The 9026-nt window shown below is 34.9% G+C and overlaps 1 pseudogene; it reads right to left on the bottom strand.

Moving 5' to 3' along the window:
• Window positions 1-2689: 2689 nt before the first annotated feature.
• On the bottom strand, window positions 2690-7733 carry LOC120177451 (annotated as a pseudogene).
• Between the last annotated feature and the right edge of the window lie 1293 nt (window positions 7734-9026).

The raw sequence follows: 9026 nt of genomic DNA, 5'->3' as shown, positions 1-9026 counted from the left end.
AAACTTATAATTTAATGTTAATTAAGACTAAAACGACTTCGTTCATCATTTATACACCATATAGTGTGTAGCGGAGGATCTTTATTTAAATTTTATTTTATTAATGTGTTCATTCTAAAATTTTATTTACATTTTTAAAAATTTTATGTAATATATATATATATACCTAAAAAATATTTCTAGATCCATCATTGTTATGACCCTATTTGAATTCCTAACCTACGCAATTAATTAATCTCAATGACTCCTAATACCTTTCACATAATTTTCTTAAAAACCTAGTTTTCTCTCATAGGTGTGTCGGCACAACCCTTTTCCTTTTTTGTCTTTGTTAATCGGCGACTGCATCAATTTTAATGTTGGTTAATAATTGTTGGTATTTTTTATTGTCTTTTATTTTTTTATTTTCAATAAGGCTACTTGTTTGATATGTTTTCTTCTACCTTTTGGTACCTTTTTTGGTCTTTAGATCATTGTTTTCTTTTATCTTTTTCTAATGGTTGATTTGGCACCGCCACGACTGATCAAGATGACGTCTGTTATATTGTTGATCTTCCCTGCTTTGGACCCTCAAATTGGATTTGGATATTGAATTTGAGTTCGTGAATAGCTTTTCATGTCGTACGAGTCTGATTTGCGATTTGTTGGTGGTCTTTAAGTAGCCTGATCTCCTTTTGTGGTTCGTTTGCGGATACAATCAGATCTGTTTGTTTCTATCTCTGTTTGAGTTTCTTGGTTAGATTTTAATATTTCCTTGGATGGTCCTTATGTGATCTTAAGTGGTTAATTTTGCTTCAATCATTATAATAAATTGTCTTAATTATGTACTTAATTTATGATTATGATTGATAATATTCATTGTAATTTGATATTTTTTTATTTTAAATAAAATTAACGACTTCTATATAACAACATGAAAAAATAAGTAGGAAAAGAAAAAAAATGAAAGCTTCCATAGTTGGCTAATACATTTACACATTCAATCTCTCAATATCTCTTTTTTTTATATAAAGAAAGTGCATTAAATTACATGATTGTAGGCTTATGTTTGGGAAGATGTGGACCAACAATAAACCTTTCCTTTTCATTTCCAGCTTTTGGCTCAGAAAAGAAGAAGAAGAAAACAAGCAAAAAGAGTTGCTTTTGCGCTTGGGCGTCTCTTTCTTTGTAGTCCAACGAAATAGACAACACCATTGCAGAAAGTTTGCTTCTCCTTTCACTTGGTTCGAATCTACATTCAAAAATAGTATTATTCAACTATTTTCATGTCGATATATTTTATAAATTGTATACAAATTTTGATACGTTAATAGTTTGTATTATATAAATTCTAAAGTATTTTGTTGAATTTTTTGTTTGTTTGTTGTATTTTTCGGAGCTCCACAGATCGTGTTTTCACTGTTAATCTCTTTGCATATTAAGACTTTAGTTTTTAGAAGTCTGAGATTCTATATCTTTCAAGCTGTTACATTTCTTTGACGTGATCGGTCTAGATCTTATCATTGATTGAATCTAATATATGACGACTATATTGCTCATTTTGTCAACTTATAAATAGTCATTATCACTCTACATCTAACATCAACAGTAAGAAAGATATATAAGTTGTCATGTAAAATGAAAGAAAGGATTTTCTCTTGATCTAAATCTCTCATCCTCTCGCTATTCCTCATCCGTTTTAAATTATTTACTTTTTTACTTCAAACATAAAACTATTATTCGTAGCTGAACTAGAAGAAATGAACTATAAAATATCATCAATCTCATTTTTGTATTATATTGTCCTATTATTTTTAATTTACATGCCTACAATTTTAGGTCTGTCGTTCCATGCTATGTTAAACATTCTTCCAAAGGTGAAAAAGTAAAAGAGAATTCAACTAGTATTGCATGATTCTGGCTGGAAGACATGGACTTTTCGTCCTGACTTGTTTGTTACATTTGGGAAAAAGTGGGTTCCAATTGTTTTGTAATATTTAACAGCTAATTAATTAATTTTGCTAACTGTAACAGTTACATTATAATATTATTACTAGCTTTGTATTGGTTTGCTTGGATCCGTACGGGAAAAACGGTATAGGATTATTAGTTCAGAGGATTTCATCCTATGCTCTTTTGAAATGTGTGATTCTTGGCATTGGTGTCGAGCACTTCTATCATTTATATCTGATAGTGTAAAGTTCCATTTTTTTTAAATATATTTCAAACATAGTTACAAGTAATACAATTTGTATAATTACGATAAAAAAAACTAGGATAAACTTCGTATTTTGTCACCAAGTTATTTCTACAGATACATTCACTAATTATATATATATTTTTTTTCAAAATTATACCGAACACTATGTTTTGACTTCATTTTGGTAATTGATGTTAAAAAATTAATGATAATATTGATGTGTCACCATATAATAATATCGTGATGAACAAAGATAAACAATTTGACTAATAGTCCAAATGTGCTTGCTCATTTATTTAATTTTGCATGTTTATTTTAAAGATCATTTCATGTTTCAAATTATGAGAGCATTTCTATTGCATTTTTTTTAATGTGAAACATAAGATATTCATTTACCAAGATGATTAGTTGAGTACCCGTTGGTTAATATTTTCTTGCAAGGAAAAGAAAATTATAATTTTATTCCATGCAAACAAAGGCACATTTTCTGTTCTAATTTATGTGTAAGACAATCACCACATATCTACCAAGTAATCTTAGATGAATGAAACTTGATGGTAGGAGTACGGTCGTTCCCTTCCATGTAGAACCCAAATACATTGTAGTTGAGGAGGGTTGAGGACGACCCGTGTCGAACCCGAATACTTTACGGTTGAATGTTAAAATAACCGCTGTAAGATTCATCTCTAAAGCTCTGCAATGGTGCCATAAGAAAATTCCTCATCTCCCCTTTTGCGATGAAGCTGATCGGATGGTATTTGCTTAATCCGTTGTTCATTGCAAAGCTGACTGCCTGATTGAATCCTGCCTCAGATGATGATGAATTGCAACTGAGCTTTACGTTAACACTAGAACTATAGTTTACACCGCTATATACATAGCATCCCTTCCGGCTTATCGATTCCAAGGACACGCTATTATCGTTTCTGTCCAATCCGGGAACTAAACGGAAACTCGATGTCACATTATCCTTGGGAGGATCCATTACTGCAAGGTTATTTTCTGGTCCTTGATGCACTACAACCATTCCTGGAAAGTCAAATGGGTCAAACATCACGGTTTTACCAATGGCTTCTTCAATGGTTGAGATTTCTTCTGAAGTGTCATCGAACAGGAGCCTGAGCGTGGCATGAACAGCGGCATTGGTACCAGCTTTAAGGAACGTGTCCATTCGGAATGATTGATTCGAGTTTGTTAAGATAAAAGTTGATTCACCAGACTCTTGGGAAAAAGGAACAAGATGATTGTTGTAAGCAGCAGGAAAAGGAGTTATCCAGTCTGCAACCGAACCTGTTGAACAGGTTTTGATGTCCCAGTCACAGCTGCTATAAACGCTGAGCAGGTACGGACCGTAAAGTATCGCCCGAACGGATACATACTCAGGCCGGTCATCAGAAATTTTATGTAAAGAGAAAAATCCAACCGTTATTTCGCATATCATATTAAACATAAGAGAAAGACATCTTGCATACTCAGGGAGCTAAGAACTCATCATATAATGCAGATACCTTTAATCGGTTCGGTTCATAGATTAAGCGGAAACTGAAGGGTTAGTTTATCCCCAATTCCCCACTGCTCCATTTCACCTGTAAGAAGCTACCTGAACCGGGAATGCAGTCACATTAGTAGCCCCATTATTTATATAACACAGGAAGCAGAAAATTATAATTGTGTATCGCACCGGGAACCGGAAGGTCGAGATTCTGAGCATTTAGTGATGCCTTGGCACCTTTCGACAAGGTCCAGATTGGTATCCTCAAGTTCAAGGTAGATGATTGTCCCAGTCCCTACACAAATCAGACTCCGAATGATCTTTCGGTGTAGCGCTTCTACATAAATAGTTAAGTACAAACACCTGCTCGGAAAGTGAAATGAATGAGTTGTTTCGAGTACATTTTTCGAAGAGGAAGTCAACGTCACGTGAAGGTATGGATCCGAAGAAACAACAGAACCAACTTTCTGGTTGATCACGATCTTTCCGGATTTCCAATCAAGAGTACTAGATATGTATTGAATAATGTAAAGACTAGGAATGCTCCCGTCGTCTTTGAAATATATAGAATCTCCTAACTTGGAAAACGACTCAATTCCTGCATATACGGCAAGGAGGAAAACGATTACATATGGAAAGAACTGCAGAGTATGCATCTACGGCCATGATGGTAGGAGAAAAGTTCATCTCAGTTCATTCGTCATGAAAGGGATAGTTAAATATGGGCAACGATCCCTAACCTGTACCATAGCAGCACCAAAACGAATCAAATGGTGTTCCCCACTTGTGGTAGCTTACAGCCTTAGAGACTCCGCGGCCTTGTGGTAGCATGTAGATCATCACTCCAGGCTCCGTACCCCTCTGGATGCCTAGTACACCATTTGTAAGTGCACTTCGCAGTAATCTGCGTATGCCACTTCTTTGGTCCATCTAAATAGGTGATGAGAGACCTAAAACCACCACGGAAATGTTTTCATTTCTACTAAAACTGAGATCCAGCATGAAATCCATTGATTGAAAGAGAAATCGATATACCTTCAGCATGTTATAAGTTGTGCACGATTCTTCATTCTCGGTCTGTAATGTGCTTGCCAATCGTTTCGGATCTGACCTATTCGCAGGGAAATGCAGAATGAAAACAGAATAGACCAGCAATACAAAGAACGAAAGTAGATAAGCTTCAAACCATTGTTCTAAACAAAAAAATCACGAGGGCAAATCGCACCATGTAGAAGGGCAAAGTTAGTACCAGAACTCGCCGACTGATGTCCCTCCGGTTGCGTAGCTATGAGAAGAATTAACAATGTCCATAAAGAATGCTCATATTGTCTGGCATCACAAAGTTATGAAATATATGTTCAAAGAAGTGTTTAAAACCACCCTTCACTACAATTTAAATCAGTAGAGGAAAGAAAAGGAAGAGGCCATTTAACTGTGAACCTAAACCATGGAAAAGGAAAATGGATATCGAGCTATTTACCTTGTAAAGTGGATCACCGGTCACTTCATACCACATTTGAGATCCAACGACAATAGGAATGTGTGTTCGCATGGAACCCCGATATATCATCAGCATACAAACAATATAATGAAACTTTTATCAGCTAGTAAATCAAGAATTTTTAAGCAAAAGAAATCTGGAAAGTTACCTGAACTGCAAGCAATCCTAGAAAACAGGGTTTGTCGAAAAGGTGAGCCAACAATAAATGCTTTAAATCTCCCTGCTTAACGTAACATGAAAATCCCGATCGAATAAAATTCACAGCTTAATCTACAAATTCTGCAACTACACTCAGAGAGAGTGGTGAGAGTTTTGCCAGCTTTACAAGTCCAAATGCTAGATAACAAATTCTGAAAGCTTAGAAAAATCAACACTTCCACCTTTCCTTCTCCTTGTGAATGAATTTAGACGCCGTTAGTATTAAAGTTTGCACAAATCATAATAGTAAACTTATAAATTTGAACCAAGTTCATAAGAGTTACAACTGAGCAGATTCGGAGTAATCCGTAGAAGCTTTAACGATGATTCAGAGTAATCTGGTTATGTCATCCTATGCACATTCAAAGTGTGATATGATATGCACAACTAAACTCATATGTCTCAAATACTGTAGTCAATGAAAATCTTGCATATGGCAAAAGCTCGAAGCGAGCAAGCCGACCGACAATTTAAATCATGTTGATGAAGTAAATAATTCAGATAGAAACTAAAGAAATTCTACAAAAATGTTTTACCCACCGTGATGGTAAACAACCTGTAGAGGACATCATTCATGCCACCGGTTTCTTCGTTAAGCGATGTCCAATGTCTCTCCACGGTGTTCTTTCTTATCACATTCTGAACGCGATTATAAAAGTATCTGACCATGGATGTCGTCATATCTAAAGCTTGAGCGTTATTCGCGAATGTATATTGATCTAAGAGGCCTGCCAAGATCTGCTAAAATTGACAAGTTAGAAGCTATTATAAATCTCCTTCAACAACAAATTGCCGAACTCGAATCTACCATGTGAATGGTGTAATATGGAGCCCAGACAGGTTTTACTGCTTCAAATCGATCGAAAAGTTTTGATGGAAATGCAGACAGATATCCCGTGTCGATTTTCTTCTGACAGGCAGATAAGGCGGACACGACGGCAGTCATCTTCTCTTTGAGCGTGTCGTTGTGAGTGCTAGCCCACATCTGAGCTGTTGCACTCAAGTAATGCCCTTCAAGATTCAAAAGTTCCATCAACAGTTATGCATAAACAAAAGCAAGGTAACAAGAGAAACAAAACATCTTTCAAATAACATGGCAAGGAACTTCAATAGAATCTAACCACAACATCTACAAAATGGAAGGAATCTAACTTCAGACAGAACAGGAAATTAAAGTATTACAAAGACTAACAATGCTTCATACCAATGATTAGCATCACAGACCAAACTTATTATTTTTATGTCAATGTTTAATCTTAACAGGACCTGTAAATGGTTATACAGCCTGATTAATATTTAAGGTCCCCAACTTAGTGGTAATGGCAAGAAGTTTTTACTTAAATGTTTTAGCAGAAGAATGATTTTAAGCATCCTCCAAATTCATGTTAGTTTTGAAAGGCGCACCGAGACGTAAAAGGTCCCTGGAACCTGTGCGCAAGGCGAATGCGTGCATCTTTTATAGGTAAGACGCAGTGATATCCTAATATTCATTTTGTATATTTCACTGATGCTCAAGTATTACGATTATCTGATAGCTAATAAGTCTAATAGTTTTTAGCCTCTAATAATTCAACAAATCGAATGCTCTAATTCATACCCCCATCTCTAAACTGCATGGAAACCAGCAAAAGAGTAGACTTGAAGAACATAACAGAGAATGGCATAATCACCGTTCCATTTCCCATTCCTTCATTATTACTTTTTTTGAAGCCTATAAAGCAACCCCTTCTAAACGAGCAAAGGTAGTTAAGTTACACAATTTAAGTAACAATTTGCCATGGCATGTTTAACATGGAAATGGAACTAAAGCAATGATTTACCGACAAAATGACTGCGGAGCTCAACACTTGAACCTTCCCACCCTCCATATGGCTTCCCAGGCGTAGGCAAATCTGCAGTTTTCCTAAAACTCCAAACCAAATCATCCACATCGAGCATCAACAAATACTTCAAGTTGGTCTCCAGTGCTCCCCAATGAACAGAACCCGAATCCAACCTAACATCATGCAGTAAAACCTCCCTGATAAAACCAACAGGGTTCATCTTTCCATACATCATCGACCAGCTCAGTTCATCTTCTTGTCTCAAGATTTTCCTTGGTAATAAATCGGACCAAGCCTAGTCATCGGTTGGGATCAAGTGGTAATGATCAAACATCTCTTGTTTCCATGTCTCGTTTCTCGATCTCAACAGCTGGTAACGAAAAGTATGCGATGAAAGCTGAGTTGGAGAGTTGGTACACTCCTTGCTCAAAACACTCCCACATAGTGAGAAATAGCAAACACTTGAAACAAAGCAAAAACCCTTCATTTTACATTCAAAACAGAAGTGAAAAAAACACCAAATATTTTTGTAGAATTAAACAAAGGGGGTTTCAAAAACATAATACAAAACCATAAAGGCAGAATCATTAAAACCCCATAAGAAAAAAAGTATTCGTTGAAGAACAGGAGTCCAAGAAAGCAGCTAAAGACCCAAACTTTAAGCTAATAGTTTAAAACATAGAGCTTCCCATCCCTTCTATTTATACACAGAATGAAAACAGAGCAAAACCCCAAGCATTTCAAACAAAGTTAAGAAGACATCTCGTGAAAGGTAAGAAATTTATCTTATTTCATTGAAATGGATAAAATAATTGGAAAAAAAAAGATATTTAGCATTTACTAGGGGAAGAGTTGAGAGAAGAATGAAGGGTAAAAAGTCGTTTTCAAAGGGGTTTGGTTTGGATTTGGATATGGATATGCAGTCGACCAGTCATACAAAGAGAGGTAATCGGTGTTTATGTTTACAGGGAAAAAGAATCACAAAGCAAAGTACAAAGAATCTGCGATCTTAAGTGAAAGTTTTCCATTAACTTCAAACTGCCTTGGCTTAAAAGCTTGTATATATTTTTTTTGTAAATATATATTTGGGTAAATTATAAATATATCAAAGGAGCTGTTACGGTGAAGGCGCTTAGGATGGTTATTAATTATAGTGATGTTAACAAAGATCTTTATATGGCTTGGAGGATTAATTTCTCTTAGGGAGGCTGTTTTTGTTCTTTCTTTGATTGTATTGTAGCCGTGAGTTCTCTACTGTTTTTTTTTGGATAATAATATAAGAAATTTAGCCAAAAAAATTATAAATATAGGTAACTGAATTATGATAAAATGGTTGTTATGGTCATTAAATTTTTAAAAGTTATAAAATAGTTATTTAAGTCTTTAATGCTTATATAATGATCATTAAATTTATCGATTTATTACAAAAACAATTATTAATATTTATTGAAATGAATTTATGTAATCAAATATAAGATCAATATTCACATCTTTTTGCCTTGGGTAAAATCCATGGATAAATTTTCTTAAGGGAAGGATTATAACATCCTCGAATTTTTAAAGCAGAAAACTTTTGAGTCAAATGATTGAAAAATCTTTTTTAGTGTTTATTTTATTTAATCTGGATATTGGGATTTTTATCTCATCCACTTTGATTCGTTAGACTAAGGGTCTGTTTGTTTCCTGTAATTCGAATTACGGAATTGGTTTTCCCCGAATTTCAGTGTTTGTTTCACGTAATTCGTTTTCCGAAAAATGTTTTCCCGTGTTTGTTTCACGTAATTCGTTTTCCGAAAAACATTTTCCCGTGTTTGTTTCACGTAATTCGTTTTC

This window comes from Hibiscus syriacus, unplaced genomic scaffold, assembly GCF_006381635.1.
Source record: "Hibiscus syriacus cultivar Baekdansim isolate YM2019G1 unplaced genomic scaffold, ASM638163v2 tig00112289_pilon, whole genome shotgun sequence".
Classification (NCBI taxonomy): domain Eukaryota; kingdom Viridiplantae; phylum Streptophyta; class Magnoliopsida; order Malvales; family Malvaceae; genus Hibiscus; species Hibiscus syriacus.
This window is presented reverse-complemented; position numbering and strand designations above follow the sequence as displayed.